This window comes from Durio zibethinus, chromosome 3, assembly GCF_047325235.1.
Source record: "Durio zibethinus cultivar Kanyao isolate XHJ-2024 chromosome 3, ASM4732523v1, whole genome shotgun sequence".
Taxonomy (NCBI): domain Eukaryota; kingdom Viridiplantae; phylum Streptophyta; class Magnoliopsida; order Malvales; family Malvaceae; genus Durio; species Durio zibethinus.
Window position 1 is genome coordinate 400,001 of NC_143164.1, and position 19,503 is coordinate 419,503.

General features: G+C 48.6%; 1 non-coding gene across 1 annotated transcript; it reads right to left on the bottom strand.

Annotated features, from left to right (window-relative positions):
* Positions 1–15,914: 15,914 nt before the first annotated feature.
* Positions 15,915–19,303, bottom strand: LOC149519436 (25S ribosomal RNA). Its single transcript, XR_016341207.1, has one exon. It is a non-coding gene; the product is annotated as a 25S ribosomal RNA (ribosomal RNA).
* Between the last annotated feature and the right edge of the window lie 200 nt (positions 19,304–19,503).

Below are 19,503 nucleotides of genomic sequence, written 5' to 3' on the forward strand. Positions count from 1 at the left end.
GCCACAAGACTGCCCCTGCCATCCGACAGGCAACAACGGTGCGATACCACCAATGCTTGGCCTAGCTGAGATCGCACGAGTGAGCTCTGCTAACACCACCCTAAGGGGACGTTGCTCAATTCAGGGACTTGTTCATAAGGTCTTGGGCAGCATTGGCTGCATGCATGGCCTCGTAGAGGCCAAGGCATTTTTGTGGTCAATGAGAAGGGACCGTAAGATCGTCAAATATCGAGAGACTTGGTCGGGCCAAGCCCGCAACCATAGCTTCTGCTTGCACCACCCCAGTGAGCCGTTGCCTAATTTAAGGACTTGGTCTGGGGTCTAAGGCAGCATCCGCCACATGCACGGGTTCTAGCTTGGCTCTCTTTTTTCGTATGAACACCAATCGATCGAGGCCATGGGCACCTGCCGGTCAACGGAGCAACCAGTCGTCAGACAAAATGATCAGAAGGCATGCACGCCCTGTATTTCGCTCGAGGGATGTTGCCCTAGGTGTACGCAATGGGAGGCCCATCACGTACACTTGCTCCCTCCATTGGGAGTAGAGGGGTGTCGGACCACCACCCCCTAAAGAGCATTAGAGAATTTACAGATATGCTACCAGTAGATGTTAAAGTGTCTAAAACGGAGACACTTTTTTCAACATAGGCATATCCCGCATCGAGGGTGAGCAGGTGTCGATGGTGGTCGAGGCATGTGCCCGCACCAAGGGCCAATGCGTGTCAATGGTGTTCAATGCGACTACCTGCACCAAGGGCCATCTTCTGTCGATGCTAATCGAGATAGGTGCCCGCACTGGTTCTAACTGGTGCACATGCTGATTGAGGCATGCATGCACCGATGGTGGTCAAGGCATCTGCCCGCACCGAGGCCCAGCATGTGCTAATGGTGTTCGAGGCAACCACCCACATCATGGGCCATCTTCTACTGATGCTGATCGAGGCATGGCACGTGTCGATGGTGATCGAGGTAGAGGTTGAGGCCCGCACGCTAGGCACGCTAGTAGGTATTTCACGTAAGGCCTAAGAGACAAGACCAGAATGCTCGCCTAGCTTGCAGGCCAGCCCTTGAGGCCAAAGCCTACCCTGCACACTACCCGTACCATATCTAGAGGGGCCCAAGGTGGGAGATACACAAGTGAATCTTTTGAAAGCTTACAGGATCAGTAGGAGCCTATTGGCTGATTTGGTTGACCCTAGAATTCAGGAGTTAGAATCCTGATTGATTGTAATCTTTGTAATTCCTTGATTTTAGCCTTTATTATAGGGATATTACCATTAAGTGTAGCTAGAGCCTCAACTATAAATAGAGGGCTACTCCACCCTCATTTGTACACCATCAAACACTTCTATTTCAGTGAATACAGAGCATATTTCTAGCATTCTGCCTTGTTATCTTGTTTCTCTTTAACTTACGTAATCAGCCCTTCCCATTGTTCTAGTGCCCATACGCTTGTGTTTTAGGCTGACTTAGGCATAAAGGAAGAGATTGCAAGCCTAAGGCCACAAGGATTCTGAGTCTAAGGTTAGATCCCATGACAGTTGGTATCAGAGCAAGTTTGATTCTGCATGTTTGTGTTGTGTAGGTTAGATCAAGATTGTGGAGATGGCATCCCAAAGTGATGTTGCTAGCCAACAACTAGAGGCCCAGGAGTAGGGGTATAGAAGAGGCAGAAAAGCCAGTTCAAGAGATAAATGGTCTACCATGGACAGTAGGCTGGCCAAGGTGGAGGTGACTATGGGTGACATGAGGGAGAAGCTTGAAGAAGTGGAGACTCACATTACATCGCTAGACTCCATAGGGAAGGAGATCTAAGGTGAGCTACAAGCTACTCTCAATAAAGGCATGGACGTGATCACCCAAAGGAATGAGGCCTTGAAGGCTGAAGTGCTGACCTTGCGCGATGGCATAGAGGCCATGTGCCAACGGGTGGAGGAGCTTGCTAGTGAGCTCGTTGCTTGTAAGACTGCCATTGGGAATGACATGTTTGTTAGAGTGTCTAAGTCCAGCATGGATGTCCCGAAGCCTAAAAAGTTCAAAGGAACTAGGGTGACCAAGGAAGTAGACAACTACATATGGGGTATGGAGCAGTATTTCCAAGCCATGGGCATGCAGGACGAGACAATAAAGGTAAGCACTGCTGCTATGTATCTCACTGATGTAGCCTTATTGTGGTGGAGATGCAGGTGTGATGATGTTAGGTGTGGAAGTGCCAAGATTGGAACCTAGGCAGAGTTCCAAAAAGAGTTCAGAGAGCAATTTTACCCAGAGTATGCAGATAATGAGGCGTAGGTAAAGTTACGCAGGCTGAGCCAACAAGGAGACATATTTTCTGAACTGATGCTATAGATCTCGGATCTAGGCAAGAAGGATGCCTTATTTGTTTTCATGGATGGGCTGAAGCCGTGGGTGATGCATGAGCTACAATGGAGGGGAGTTCATGACTTGGTTAAAGCCATGACTACTGTTGAGTCCTTGATAGAGTTTAAGCCTCTGAACAAGTTCGAGTTTTCCAAGCCTAAGGGTAAGGGTAGGGATGGTAGGGACCGAAAGAAATAGTCAAAGGGGAAGGACCGTGACCTAGAGTCCAAGGATGGGGATTGAGATCGTTCAACCAAGGATGGTGAAAGGAAGCCATCAGCAGGTAAGTGGAAAGCAAAGAGGGATCGAGAGCCACTAACATGCTACCTATGTGTGGGGAGCCACATAGTGCACAATTGCCCACAAAAGGCCAAGCTAGCTGCTATAAACAAGGAGTCTGACGAGGAGCCAGAGATAAAGGCAGCAAAGCTTGGGTCATTGGTGCTCAATGCTATCTAGAGTAAGAGGAGCCACAAACTAAAGAGCTTGATGTTTATGGATGTAATGGTTGCGGGTCAGAATGTGAGCACACTAGTGGACACAAGTGCCTCACATTTTTTTGTTTTAGGTGATAGAGCTTGAAAGCTCAGAGTAAAGGTGCAAAAAGGGACCTGTACCATTAAAACGGTGAACTTTAAAGAGGTTCTAGCCATTGGAGTAGCACGGGGAGTGGAGTTATAGCTTGGAGACTCGAAAGGCAAGGAGACCATAGAGGTAATACCCCTTGACGACTATGAGTTTGTGATTGGGTTGGATTTCCTCGTTCGAATTAATGCCCTTATTGTGCCTTTTGCCAATTATATTTGCATCCTGGATGCATGGTGCCAATGCCTAGTGCCATTAAGGAGAGGGTCTAGAGTTAGGTCGCAGGTGGTGTCAACCATCCAATTTACCAAGGCAGTAAGTAGAGAAGAAGACACCTTCTTGGCAGCCCTAAAGTATGATGAGCTAAGGGCAAAGGAGATCGAGTCATCCTTAGAGGTGCTAAAAGTGCTGAAGACCTTTAGTGAAGACTTATCTTATGTGCCAACCGGACAAGGTGGAGCTCAAGAAACCAAGCAGTCTCTTGGACCGATTAGCAGTGCCAGAGCAACCATGGGATAGTGTTTCTCTGGACTTTATAGTCGGTCTACCCAAATCAAAGGGGTTTGAAAGCATCATGGTAGTGGTGGACAGGTTTTCCAAGTATGAAATCTTCATTCCAGCAACCAAAGAGTGCCTAGTCGAGAAAACAGCTCGATTGTTCCTAAAGAACATGGTTAAGTACTAGGGAGTGCCGAGGACCATTGTTAGTGATCGGGACAAGCATTTCACGGGTAGTTTCTGGACTGAGTTGTTTAAGCTGTTAGGGTCAGACTTGAACTTTTCCACCAGCATCCATCTACAGATCGATGGGCAGATTAAGCATGTGAATGGACTATTGGAGGTCTACCTCAGGCACTATGTGAGTGCCATACAAAGGGACTAGCCAAAGCTACTAGATGTTGCACAATTTTCCTACAACTTGCAAAGGAACGAGGCAATGAACCAGAACCTATTTGAGGTTGTGACAGGGCAACAACCACTAACACCTAGTTTGATGGCTGCAAGTTATACAGGGCCAAATCCAGTAGCATACAAGTTTGCCAAGGCATGGCAGGAGCAAACTAACTTGGCCAGAGTTTGTCTACATAAGGCAAAAAAGAGGTCGAAGAAGTGGGCAGACCAGAATAGGCGGGATGTGCAGTTTCAAGTTGGAGACTTGGTGTTGGTGAAGCCGCATCCCATTGTATGCCACATGGGCCTACACAAAGGCCTAGTTCAGAGCTGTGAGGGACCTTTTCAAGTAGTCAAGAGGGTAGGCAAGGTTGCTTACAAGTTGGATATGCCACCCAAGCTGAGGGTACACCCGATGTTCCACATAATCATGCTCAAGCCGTTCCATAAGGATAAGGGAGATCTAGGATAGGGAAAGTCAAATCGTGCACCATTAGGAACAAGGGCCTCATATGAGAGGGAGGTCCACAGCATCATAGCTGACCAGGAGGTGAGACAGAAAAACTATCAACCAAGACAAGAGTACTTGGTACGCTGGAAAAGACTTCTAGACAGTGAGGCGAGCTAGGAACTAGTAGAGGACTTATGGCAGTTCGGGGACCAAATCAAGTAGTAGCATGCAGAAGATGCAATGAGGGTGTTGCATAATCAGGTGGGGGAGAATGTCATGCCCTGGGTGGACGCGTTAGGCACACCAAGCGCACCAGCATGTGAGCCAGATGTTGAGGCCCGCACATTAGGTGGCTGGTAGGTATTTCACGTAAGGCCTAGAAGACAAGGCCAGAATGCTCACCCAACTTACAGGCTAGCCCGTGAGGCCAAGTCCTGGCCTGGAAGCTACCCTCACCATATCCAGAGGGGCCCAAGGTGGGAGATACGCAAGTGAATCTTTTGAAAGCTTGTAAGATCAGTAGGAGCCTCTTGGTAGATTTGGTTGACCCTAGAATTCAGGAGTTAGAATCCTGATTGATTGTAATCTTTGTAACTCCTTGACTTTAGCCTTTATTCTAGGGATATTGCCATTAAGTGTAGCTGGAGCCCCAACTATAAATAGAGGGCTGTTCCACCCTCATTTGTACACTATCAAACACTTCTGTTTCAGTGAATACAGAGCATATTTCCAGCATTCTGTGTAATAAGCCCTTTCCATTATTCTAGTGCCTGCACGCTTGTGTTTTAGGTTGACTTAGGCATAAAGGAAGAGATTCCAAGCCTAAGGCCGCACGGATTATGAGTTTAAGGTTGGAGCCCATGCCACTCGCACCAAGGCCTAGCACATGCCGATGGTGTTCAAGGCAACTGCCTGCACCAAGGCCCAGTATGTGCTGATGGTGTTCGATGCAACCGGCTACACCAGAGGCCATCTTCTACAGATGGTGATTGAGGCAGCCACTTACGCCAAGGCCCAACATGTGCCGATGGTGTTCAATGCAACCGTCTGCACCAGGGGCCATTTTCTACCGATAGTGATCGAGGCAGCCGCTTACGCCAAGGCCCAGCATGTGCTGATGGTGTTCCACGTAACTGCCCACACCAGGGGCCATCTTTTATCATTGGTGGTCGAGGTAAGTGCCCGCACCAAGGCCCAGAATATACCGATAGAGTTTAAGGCAACTGTCAGCACCAGGGGCCATCTTCTATCGATGGTGATCGAGGCAACCACCTACACTAGAGGCCATCTTTTGTTGATGGTGGTCAAGGCAAGTGCCCACACCATGGGCCGGCTTGTGCCGATGGTGCTCGAGAGAACCACCTGCACCAAGGCCCAACATGTACCGATATAGTTCAAGGCAATCACACGCACTAGGGACCATCTTCTATCGATGCTGATTGAGGCATGGGACGTGCCGATGGTGGTCCAGGCAAGTGCCCGTACCAATGGCCAACTTATGATGATGGTGGTCAAGGCATGTGCCCGCACCAAGGCCCAACACGTGTCGATGGTGCTCGAGGCAACCGTCAGCACCAAAGGCCATCTTTTATCGATGCTCATCGAGGTAAGTGCCTGTACCAAGGGCCAGCTTATGCCGTTGGTGGTCGAGGCAAGTGCCCGTATCAACGGATAGCTTGTGCCGATAATGATCGATGCATGTGCCATCACCGTGCACCATGCCTTAGATGTCATAGCCATTTCTTAGGCTCTCTCTCCGGAATCGAAACCTAATTCTCCATCACCCATCACCATCATAGTAGGCCACTATCCTACCATCGAAAGTAGATAGGGTAAAATTTTGAATGATGCGTCATTGACATAAAGGTCATGCGATCCATCGAGTTATCATGAATCATCAAAGCAACGGGCATAGCCTGCATCGACCTTTTATCTAATAAATGCATCCCTTTCAGAAGTTGGGGTTTGTTGCATGTATTAGCTCTACAATTACTATAGTTATCTGAGTAGTAGATACCATCAAACAAACCATAACTGATTTAATGAGCCATTTGCAATTTCACAACCTGAATTAGTTCATACTTACACATGCATGGCTTAATCTTTGAGACAACCATATAACTATTGGCAGGATCAACTAGGTAGCATTCATTCGGGATATTGGCACCGCGTGGGCCTTGATGCATCGACCGAGCAGTGAAGAGAGCCCAACACAGAGCGCAAGCGTCACGCGTGTCGAGCACGTGAAATGCATAGCATCAGACGAACGGAGGCTGAAAGCTCGCGCTCGCTAAACATTTCGCATCTAAGAGCACGATCGAACGTCGATGAACCAATGCGGCCACAGAGGATTAGGTGGCATGCATGGAACACCGACCATGATTGACGTCTGACCCGTAGCCCCTCAGGACACAAGACGGATGAGGGATGGCAAGACATTCGATTTCCATCGATTCAGGTATGCAACACAGGATCCTGATCACACCTCCTGGGTATGAGGATCGCATGGGGAGAGATTGAAGAGGATGACGGGTCGACCGTTTGATGCATCAAGCACGAAGCTTATCAACACACATAACCATAGTACCACTCATATGCCCATTACATACAAGTGGCAGCATCCACGCGTGCCGGTCCACAACCCACCTGATCGATTACTCAATGAGCGAGTGAAGGAAATGATGTGTGAGGCCACGCCACAATAGCTTGGTATGAGAAAAACACAAGCAAGGGCCACGAGACTGCCCCTGCCATCCAACAGGCAACAATGGCATGATACCAACAATGCTTGACCTGGCCGAGACCACACACGTGAGCTCTACTAACACCATCCCAGGGGGACGTTGCTCGATTCGGGGACTTGTTCTTGGGGTCTTGGGCTGCATTGGCTGCATGCACGGCCTCGTTGAGGCCAAGGCATTTTTATGGTCAACGAAAAGGGACCGCGAGACCATCAAATACCGAAAGACTTGGTCGGGTCAAGCCCGTAATCATAGCTTCTAGTTGCACCACCCCAGGGAGCCGTTGCTCGATTTAAGGACTTAGTCTGCGGTCTAGGGTAGCATCTACCACATGCACGAGCTCGAGCTTTGCTCCCCTTTTTTGTATGCACGCCAACCGATCGAGGCCATAAGCATCTACCGATCACCAGAGCAACCAATCGTTAGATAAAATGGTCGAAAAGCATGCATGCCCTGTATTTCATTTGAGGGACATTGCCTTGGGTGTACGCAATGAGAGGCACATCATGCACAACTACTCCCCTCGTGGAGGGGAGAGGGGGTGCCAGACCACCACCCCTAAAAAGCATTAGAGATTTATAGATATGCTACCAGTAGATGTTAAAATGTCTAAAAAGGGGACACTTTTTCCAACACAGGCATATCCCATACCGAGGGTGAGCAAGTGCCGATGTTGTTCAAGGCATGTGCCCATACCAAGGGCCAGTGCGTGCCGATGGTGTTGAATGCGATTGCTCACACCAAGTGTCATCTTCTGTCGATGCTGATCGAGGTAGGTGCCCACATTGATTCCAGCTTATGCATATGGTGATTGAGACATGCATGCACTGATGGTGGTCGAGGCATCTGCCCATACTAAGGCCCAGCTTGTGCCGATGGTGTTCGAGGCAACCGCCCACACTAAGGGCCATTTTCTACCGATGCTGATCGAGGCATGGCATGTGCCGATGGTGATCGAGGAAAGTGCCCGCACCAAGGGTTAGCTTATGCTAATGGTGGTCGAGGCAACCACCCACACCAGCTTGAGGCATGTGCCCGCACCAAGGCCTAGCATGTGTTGATGGTGTTTGAGGCAACTACGTGTACCAGGGGCCATCTTCTACTGATGGTGATCGAGACAACCGCCCGTACCAAGGCCCAGTATGTGTGATGGTGTTCGACGTAACCGCCCACACTAAAGGCCATCTTCTGTCGATGGTGGTCGAGGTAAGTGCTCGCACCAAGGGCCGGCTTGTGCTGATGTTGGTCGAGGCATATGCCAGCACCAAGGCCCAACACGTGCCGATGGTGGTTGAGGCAACTGCCAGCACCAGCTCGAGGCATGTGCCCGAGTCACGGGCTTCGACCTTAGACTCAGAATCCATGTGACCTTAGGCTTGGAATCTCCTCTTTTATGTCTAAGTTAACCTAAAACACAAGCGTGCGGGCACTAGAACAATGGGAAGGGTTGATTATGCAAATTAAAGAGAAACAGGATAACAAGGTAGAATGCTGGAAATATGCTCTGTATTCACTGAAACAGAAGTGTTTAATGGTGCACAAATAAGGGTGAAGTGACCTCTATTTATAGTTCATGCTTCAGCTACACTTAATGGCAATATCCCTAGAATAAAGGCTAAAATCAAGGGATTACAAAGATTATAATCAATCAGGATTCTTACTCATAAATTCTACGATCAACCAAATCTGTCAAGAGGTTCCTGTTGATCCTACAAGCTTCTAGAAGATTCATTTGCGTATCTCCCACCTTGGGCCCCTCTGGATGTGGTGCAAGTAGCCTGCAAGCCATGCCTTGGCCTCACGGGCTAGCCTGCAAGCTGGGCGGGCATTTTGGCCTTGTCTCCTAGGCCTTACGTGTAAAGACCCACCAGTGTGCCTAGTGTGCAAGCCTCAACCTCTGGCTTACGTGCTGGTGGGCCTGATGTGCTTGGAGCACCCGCTCAGGGTATGACATTCTCCCTCACCTGATTGTGCAATGCCCTCATTATGTCCTCTGTATGGTACTACTTTATGTGGTCCTCGAACTACCATAAGTCCTCTGCTAGTTCCCAGCTCACCTCACTGTTTGGAAGTCCCTTCTAGTACACTATGTGCTCTTGTCTTGGTTGATAGTTTTTTCGTCTCACCTTTCAGTTAGCTATGATGCTATGGACCTCTTCTCATATAAGGCCCTTGCTCCCAATGGTGCACACTTTGACTCTGCCTATTCTGGATCTTCCTCATTCTCATGGAACAGCTTGAGCATGCTTACATGGAACATCGGGTGTACCTTCAACTTGGGTAGCATATATAGCTTGTAGGCAACCTTGCCTACCCTCTTGACTACTCAGAAAGGTCCCTCATACCTTCGAACTAGGCCTTTGTGCAGCACTCTGTGGCGCACAATGGGATGCAACTTCACCAACACCAAGTCTCTAACCTAGAACTGCATGTCCCGCCTATTCTGGTCTGCCCACTTTTTCGACCTCTTTGCCGCCTTGTGTAGATAGACTCTGGCCAAGTCAGTTTGCTCCTACCATGCCTTGGTAAACTTGTATGCTACTGGATTTGACCATGTATAACTTGAAGCAATCGAACCGGGTGTTAGTGGTTGTTGCCCTGTCACAACCTCAAATGGGCTCTGGTTCGTTGCCTCGCTCCTTTGTAAGTTGTAGGAAAACAATGCAACATCTAGTAGCTTTGGCCAGTCCCTTTGTGTGGCACTCACATAGTGCCTGAGGTAGACCTCCAATAGTCCATTTACATGCTCAGTCTACCCATCGGTCTATGGATGCATGCTAGTGGAAAAGTTCAAGTCTGACCCTAACAACTTGAATAACTCAGTCCAGAACCTACCCATGAAACGCCCATCCCGATCATTAACAATGGTCCTCAGCACTCCCCTATACTTAACCATGTTCTTCATGAACAATTGAGTTGCCTCCTCGGTTGAGCAGTCCTTGGTTGCTGGAATGAAGATTCCATACTTGGAAAACTTGTCCACCACTACCATAATGCTTCCAAACCCCTCTACTTTGGGTAGACCGACTATAAAATCCAGAGAAACACTCTCTCATGGTCGCTCTGGCACTGGCAATAGCTCCAAGAGACCGCCTAGTTTCTTGAGCTCCACCTTGTCTTGTTGGCACATAAGACAAGTCTTCACATAGGCCTCCACATCGTCCCTTATGTGCGGCCAGTAGTACCGGTCCTTTAGCAATGCAAAGATACGGCTCACTCCTAGGTGTCTAGCCCACCTTGAATCATGGCACTATTGCAAAACTTCCTTGTGGAGCTTTCCATTCTATGGCACAAACAGTCTACTACCCATGGTGTACAACAAACCATCTTGTACCCAAAATCACCTAGTCTTACCTTGCTGGGCGTACTTCATAAGAGCCTTGGCTGTAGGATCATACACAAGTCCTTCCTTGATGCACGACACTAGTGACCCTTCTGGTTGGCTAATGGCAGCAAGGTTAGCCTTCCTGCTCAGGGCGTCTACCACCAAATTCACCCACCCTAGCTTGTACTCCATCTGAAAGTCAAGTTCTGTAAGAAAATCTTGCCATCTCACCTGCTTAAGGGATAGCTTCTTGTGTCTGGAAGTAGCTGGTCGCCACATTGTCCATCCTAACCATGAACCTCAACCCGAACAGGTGATGGTGCCAAGTGCGCAAGTAGTGCACCACTGTAGTCATCCCTTTCTCTTGGACCATGTATTTACGCTCAATCTCGTTCAGCTTCCTATTCTCGAATACGACTGGATGTCCTTCTAACTCTGGTGGGGACATTCAGTAAGGGCCTCTAGCTGGTGGCTTGGCCTCAGACACTAGCTCGATCTTGTGGTCCACCTTCCTCTTAGGTGGTAGCTGGCTAGGCAGCTTTACGGGTATCACATCACTAAAGGTCTTCAACACCTTTAGCACCTTCAAGGGTGACTCGATCTCCTTCTTCCTTGGCTCATCATACTTCAAGGCTGCCAAGAAGGTGTTTTCTTTTCTACTTACCACCTTGGCAAATTGGATGGCTGACACCACTCGCAACCCAACTCTAGACCCTCTTTTCAATGGTACTAGGCATTGGCATCGTGCATCCAAGATGCAAATACAATTGCCAAAAAGCACAATGAGGGCGTTAATCCAAATAAGGAAATCCAACCTAATCACAAACTCATAGTCATCAAGGGGTATTACCTCTATGGTTTCCTTGCCTTTCCAGTCTCCAAGCTGTAACTCCATTCCTCATGCTACTCTAATGGCTGGAACCTCCTTGGAGTTCACCATTTTAATGGTACCAATCCCTTTCTGCACCTTTAGTCTGAGCTTTTGGGCTCCATCACCTAAAATAAAAAGATGTGAAGCACCTGTGTCCACCAGTGCTCTCACTTTTTGACCTGTAACCATCAGATCTGCAAACATCAAGCCCTTTGGCTTACGGTTCCCCTTACTCTGGACAATATTGAGCACCAACAACCTAAGCTTTGCTGCCCCTGACTCTGGATCCTCCTCAGACTTCTTGTCTACAGCAGCTAGCTTGCCCTTTTGTGGGCAATTGCGTGCTATTTGGCTCCTTCCACATAGGTAGCATGCTAGCGGTTCTCGGTCCCCTTTTGCTTTCCAGTTGCTTGCTGGTGGCTTCCTCTCGCCATCCTTGGTTGAACGATCTCGATCCCCCTCCTTAGACTCCCGATCATGGTCCTTTCCTTTGGACTGCTTCTTTCGGTCCCTATTATCCCTGCCCTTACCCTTGGGCTTGAAAGACTCAAACTTGTTTAGAGGCTTAAAGTCTATCAAGGACTTAGTAGTAGTTATGGCTTTAGCCAAGTCATGAACTCCCCTCCGTTGTAGCTCATGCTTCACCCACGGCTTCAACCCATCCATGAAAGCAAATAAGGCATCCTTCTCGCCTAGATCCGAGATCTATAGCATCAATTTAGAGAATTTTTGGACATACTCCCTTATGTCCCCTTACTGGCTTAGCCTGCGTAACTTTGCCCGTACCTCATCATCTGCATACTCCGGGTAAAATTACTTTTTGAACTCTTTTTGGAACTCTGTCCAGGTTCTAATATTGGTGCTCCCATGCCTAACATCATCACACCTGTGCCTCCACCATAATAAGGCTACATCAGTGAGATACTTAATAGCGATGCTTACCTTTATTGTCTCATCTTGCATGCCCATGGCCTGGAAATACTGCTCCATACCCCATAGGTAGTTGTTTACTTCCTTGGCCGCCCTAGTTCCCTTGAACTCTTTAGGCTTCGGGACATCTATCCTGGACTTAGACACTCTAGCAAACATGCCATTCCCAATGGCAGTCTTGCAAGCAACAAGCTCGCTGGCAAGCTCCTCCATCCGCATGGCCCCCATGCCATCGTGCAAGTTCACCACTTCAACCTTCAAGGCCTCATTCCTTTAGGTGATCATGTCCATGCCTTTTATTGAGAGCAGTTTGTAGCTCACCTTGGATCTCCTCCCCTTTGGAGTCTAGCGATGCAATGTGAGTCTCTACTTCTTCAAGCTTCTCCGCCATGTCACTCATAGTCACCTCCACCTTCGTCAACCTATCATCTATGGTAGACCATATATCTCTTGAACTAGCTTTCCTACCTCTTCCACGCCCCTTCTCCTAGGCCTCTAGTTGTTGGCTAGCAACGTCGCTTTGGGATACCATCTCCTCAATCATGATCTAACCTACATAACACAAACACACAGAACCAAACTTGCTCTGATACCAACTGTCATGGCCTCTGACCTTAGACTCAGAATCCATGTGACCTTAGGCTTGGAATCTTCTCTTTTATGCCAAAGTCAGCCTAAAACACAAGCATGCGGGCACAGGACAATGGAAGGGTTGATTACGTAAGTTAAAGAGAAATAGGATAACAAGGCAGAATGCTGGAAACATGCTCTATATTCATTGAAACAGAAGTGTTTGATGGTGTACAAATGAAGGTGGAGCAGTCCTCTATTTATAGTTGAGACTCCAGCTACAATTAATGGTAATATCCCTAGAATAAAGGCTAAAATCAAGGGATTACAAAGATTACAATCAATCAGGATTCTAACTCCTGAATTCTAGGGTCAACCAAATCTGCCAAGAGGCTCCTACTGATCTTGCAAGCTTTCAAAAGATTCACTTGCATATCTCCCACCTTGAGCCCCTTTGGATGTGGAGCGAGCAGCCTGCAAGCTGGGCAGGTGTTCTGGCCTTTTGTCCTAGGTCTTATGCGTAAATACCCACTAGCGCGCCTGGTGTGTGGGCTTTAACCTCTGGGTCACATGCTGGTGAGTCTGATGTGCCTGGAGCACCCGTCTAGGGTGAGACACCCGTACCATGGCCCAACGCGTGCCAATGGTGTACGAGGTAACCGACTGCACCAAGGCCCAGCATGTGCTGACGGTGTTTGAGCATGTGCTGATAGTGTTTGAGGTAACCTCTCGTACCAAAGGCCATCTTCTACCGATGGTGATCGAGGCAAGTGACACCAAGGGTCAGCTTATGCTGATAGTGCTCGAGGCAACCGCCTGCACCAAGGCCCAGCATGTGCCGATAGTGATCAAGGCAACTGCACGCACCAGGGACCATATTCTATCGATGTTGATCGAGGCATGGCATATGTCGATGGTGGTCCAGGCAAGTGCCTATACCAATGGCCAGCTTGTGATGATGGTGGTCGAGGCATGTGCCCTCACCAAGGCCCAACATTCCAACAGTGCTCGAGGCAACTGCCCACACCAAGGGCCATCTTTTGTCGATGCTCATCGAGGCATGCATGTGTCGATGGTGCTCGAGGCAAGTGTCTATACCAGGGGCCAGCTTGTGTCGATGGCGGTCGAGGTAAGTGCCCGTACCAAAGGGCACCCTATGCCGATGATGGTTGATGCATGTGCCATCACCATGTGCCATCATGTGCCGTTGATGGTTAAGGCCTTGGCCGAAGTTTGATTTTGAGCCACAATGCACATGCTGGGCTTGAGCATGTGCTAGTGCCACATTCTTTTTGCCCTGGGCACTATCACTGGAGCATCGCTGGAGAACCTGATCGACAATATTGGGGGTTCCGATGATTAGGGGGCAAGGGGGTGTGCGCACATGATGTGCGATGGGTGCTGGTACTTGGCCCTTATATTGGCCCTCTATCCCTCAACAAACCTTGAGAACTCACACCCCCATAAAGAGCATATGAGATTTTACAGGTTTGCTACCAATAGCCATTCAAGTGTAAAAAATGGGGACACTTTTTCAAATTGTCAAAAAATCTTCTACACTTCGAGTTTTTAGCTGACTTTTTTTGTGCATGCCAAAAAAAATACAAGGATCACATCTACCAAATTTGGGGCCAAAACACCTTCGAAAAAAATTTTAAAAAATCTCGAACCGTAAAAAATTTTGAAAATCATGCAAAATAGAAAACGAGCCATCTTGCCATGAAACTTCACATGAAGGCTTAAGGGACCATTGTATGAATTTAGAAGCCATAAAAACAGCATTGGCATAGCAGAAATATGAAGATGTGCCTAAACCCACCTACCACCTGATCGTGGCGTGCATGGTGCTCGGCCTGAGCTTAGGACACCCGTGCGTGGTGTGCAGGCACTAGGGAGTGCTCACGTGACTTCACTAGCCATAAAAATGGTATTGGCATGGTAAAAATATGAAGATGTTCCTAAACCCACCTACCACCCGATCGTGGCGTGCATTGGTGTTTGGCCCGGGCTCAGGACACCCGCGCGTGGTGCGTGGGCGTTGAGGAGGGCTCATATGAATTCATGGGCCACAAAAATGGTTTGGCATATGGAGTTCATTCCCAATCTAAGCTTCAATTGGATTGAGGGTTGTGGTAGCAGGACCCGTAATAGGATCCGCAGCACGCAGAGGGGAACCTGACCGATCCTCAGCTTACGCATCCTGCCTCTTTGGCTGGTGTAGTGCCTGCCCGCTTGTTTCATAGGTTGACTTAGGCATATGGAGTCCATTCCTAGTCTAAGATCGGACCGGATCGAGGGTTGTGGTAGCAGGACCCACAGCAGGATCGACAGCACGCAGAGAGGGACTGGGTCGATCCTCGGCTTGTGCATCCTACCTCTTTGGTTGGCTCAGTGCCTGCATGCTCATTTTGTAGGTTAACTTAGGCATATAGAGTTCATTCCCAGTCAAAGCTTAGACCGAACCGAGGGTTGGGGCAGCAAGACTTGCAGCAGGATCGATAGCACACAGAAGGGGACCAGATCAATCGTCGGCTTACGTATCCTACCTCTTTAGCCGACTCAATACCCGTATTCTCGTTTTGTGGGTTGACTTAGGCATATGGTGTTCATTCCTAGTCTAAGCCCTAGCTGGATCGAGGTACCCATAGTAGGATTGGTAGCACGCAAAAGGGGATCGGGCTGAACCTTGGCTTACGCATTTTGCCTCTCTGGTTGGCTCAGCACCCGTACACTTGTTTCATGCGTTGACTTAGGCATACGAAGTTCATTGCCAGTCTAAGCCCACCCCGGATCGAGGGACCTGCAGCAAGATCTACAACACATCGAAGAGGACTGGATTGATCCCTAGCTTGTACATTCTGGCTCTTCGACCGGCTCAGTACCTGTACGCTTGTTTCATGGGTTGACTTAGGCATACATAGTGCATTCCAAGTCTTGACCAACCAAGGGCCAGATGCTATCAATGACATTTGGGGCAGCAACCAAGGGGGATCTGAAGCGGGATCCTTGGCTCGTGCATCCTACCCCCGTGGTTGGTTTAGTGCCCGCACGCTCGTTTCGTGGGTCTACTGAGGCGAGCGGAGTTCGTTCCCGATCGAAACCAAGGGACGAAGGGCCCCGGGTCATGCCCAACCCTGAAAGAGGGTGGCGTGAAAAGAAAGAAGGTCAGCGGAGGAAGGGGAGGGAGGAATGAATCGAAGAAACAAAGGGCTGAATCTCAGTGGATTGTGGCAGTAAGGCCACTCTACCACTTACAATACTCTGTCACATATTTAAATCATCTGCAAAGGATTCTACCCACCATTTAGTGGGAATTAAGCTCTAAAGAGGCCCACACAGCTCGTCCTTTGTGGGGGCAGCACCTACGGCACGTGTCTTTGGGGGCCATGGGCCCCTACTACGGGTAGGCAATTGGGTGGCGGACGCATGCATCACTTCTTGCCTGGATTCTAACTTTGAGGCATTCAGTCACAATCTAGCGCATGGTAGCTTTACGCCACTGGCTTTTCAACCAAGTGCGATGACCAATTGTGCGAATCAACGGTTTCTCTTGTACTAGGTTGAATTACTATCGCGATGCCACCATCAGTAAGGTAAAACTAACCTGTCTCATGACAATCTAAACCCAGCTCACGTTCCCTATTGGTGGGTGAACAATCCAACACTTGGTGAATTCTACTTCACAATGATAGGAAGAACTAATATCGAAGGATCAAAAAGCAACGTCACTTTGAATGCTTGGCTGCCACAAGCCAGTTATCCCTGTGGTAACTTTTTTGACACCTCTAGCTTCAAATCTTGAAGGTCTAAAGGATTGATAGGCCATGATTTTATGGTTCATATTCATACTGGAAATCAGAATCAAACAAACTTTTACCCTTTTGTTGCACACGAAATTTCTATTCTCGTTGAGCTTATCTTAGGACACCTACTTATCTTTTAACAGATGTGCCACCCCAGCCAAACCCCCCACCTGACAATGTTTTTCACCCTGATTAATCAGTCGAGGCTAACCTTGGGTCCAAAAGAAGGGGTCGTGCCCTATGTCCAATTCATGGAATAAGTAAAATAACATTAAAAGTAGTGGTATTTCAATTTCACCCGGAGGCTCCCATTTATCTTACACCTCTCAAGTCATTTCACAAAGTCAGACTAGAGTCGAGCTCAACAGGGTCTTCTTTCCCCACGGATTCTGTTAAGCTCGTTCTTTTGGCTATGGTTTTGCTAGATAGTAGACATAAACAGTGGGAATCTCATTAATCCATTCATGTAAATAACTAGTTAGATGATGAGGCATTTGGCTACCTTAAGAGAGTCATAGTTACTCCCGCCGTTTACTCACGCTTGGTTAACTTTCTTCACTTTGACATTCAAAGCACTAGGTAGAAAATCACATTGCGTGAGCATCTGTAAGGACCATCACAATGTTTTGTTTTAATTAAATAGTCAAATTCCCCTTGTCTGTACTAGTTCTAAGTCAACTGTTCATCGTCCGGGGAAGGCCTTTGAGGGAACCGTTCCCAGTCCGTCCCCCGATCATCACGTGACAACTTGCTATCGCTGCGGGAGCAACTCGAGTAGTGCATCGACAACTGACGGGCTTGAGAGTGGGACGCCAATCCCCAGCCCTCAGAGCAAATCATTTTCCCGAGGTTACGAATCCATTTTATTGACTTTCCTTGCTTACATTGTTCCATCAACCATAGGCTGTTCACCTTGGAGACCTGATAAGGTTATGAGTATGATCGGGCACGGACGGCACTTGATCCTCTAGATTTTCAAGGGTCATCGGGGGTGCACCGGACACCATACGATGTGTGGTGCTCTTCCAATCGTTGGACCCTACCTCTGGCTGAGTCATTTCCATGGTGGGCAAATCGTTAAACAGAAAAGATAACTCTTCTCGAGGCCCCTGCCGACGTCTCTAGACTCCCTAACGTTGCCATCAGTTGTCGCATCCTGGTTCAAGAATTTTAACCCGATTCCTTTTTGAAGCTCACGTAGGATGCACTGTCGGACGGGCTTCCTCCATCTCTTAGGATCGACTAACCCATGTGCAAGTGCCGTTCACTTGGAACCTTTCCCCTCTTCGGCCTTCAAAGTTCTCATTTGAATATTTGCTACTACCACCCAGATTTGTATCAACGGTCACTCCGTTTGAGCTCACGCCCTTGATTTTACGATGACCGCCATGCCCTCTTACTCATTAGGGCCTGGTTCTTACCCTGACGGTTCGATATAGGTCACGTGCTTATTCGCCATCCATTTTTGGGGCTAGTTGATTCGACAAGTCAGTTGTTACACACTCTTTAATGGATTTCAACTTCCATGACCATTGTCCTACTATCTTAATCGACCAACACCTTTGTGGGTTTTGGGTTAGCGCACAGTTGGGCACTGTAACCCGACTTTCGGTTCATCCTGCATCACCAATTCTGTTTACCAAAAATGGCCCATTTAGAGCTCTCGATTTTATGGCGTGGCTCAACGAAACAGCTATGTCGTCTTACCTATTTAAAGTTTGACAATAGGTCGAGGGCGTTGCGCCCCCAATGCCTCTAATCATTGGCTTTACCTAATAGAACTCGCTGGGGGCTTCAGCTATCTTGAGGGAAACTTCAGAGGGAACCAGTTACTGGATGATTCGATTAGTCTTTCACCCTTATACCCAAGTCAGACGAACAATTTGCACGTCAGTATCGCTGCGGGCCTCCACCAGAGTTTCCTCTAACTTCACCCCGCTCAAGCATAGTTCACTATCTTTTGGGTCCCGACGGGCATGCTCGCACTCGAACCCTTCTTAGAAGATCAAGGTCGGTGGATGGTGCACCCGCCAGGGATCCCATCAATCAGCTTCCTTGTGCCTTATAGGTTTCTTGGCCCGTTGACTCGCACGCATGTCAAACTTCTTGGTTCGTGTTTCAAGACGGGCCAGATGGGGAGCCCACAGGTCGATACCAAGATCACATCGATGATGTGGCACGTCAAGATGACACGTACTGCATTCCATGATCATAGTGATGACGTCTTCGTGGGCATATCCAAAGCCCGAGCTTGGGTCACCATCGTAACCCGCATCGATCCAAGCCCCGAGCCGATCGATGGACCGGCTCTTGTCGTTTCACATCCGATCGGGGTGCATCGTCCGCCCCCATCCGTTTCCCTCTCGACAATTTCAAGCACTCTTTGACTCTCTTTTCAAAGTCCTTTCCATCTTTCCCTCGCAATACTTGTTCACTATCGGTCTCTCACCCGTATTCAGCCTTGGACAGAATTTATCGCACGATTAAGGCTATATTCCCAAACAAGTTGACTCGTGGATAGCGCCTCATGGTGCGACAGGATCTGGGCACAACAGGGCTCTCACCCTCTCTGACACCCCTTTCCAGGGGGTTTTTACCCTCTCTGCCACTGAAGACGTTTCTCTAGACTACAATTCGGATGCTAGGAGTGCCCAATTCTCAAGCTAGGCTCTTCTCGATTCACTCGTCATTGCAAGGGGAATCCTGTTAAGTTTCTTTTCCTCTACTTACTGATATGCTTAAACTCAGTGAGTGATCCTGCCTAACCTAGGGTCTCGATGCAAGCATCGATCGAGCAATACGGGGGGTCCAACGGGGTCCAAGTAGACAATGAGCGCACGTCACCGAGGATGAGGCATGCTAGGAACTCTACCATTGACGGTCACGATGCTGTCATTGCTGGGGACTCACTTTTGGGCCAACTGTGATTGACGGGATCACGGGAGGTCATCTTTCACCCGCCCCTATCCTCGAGA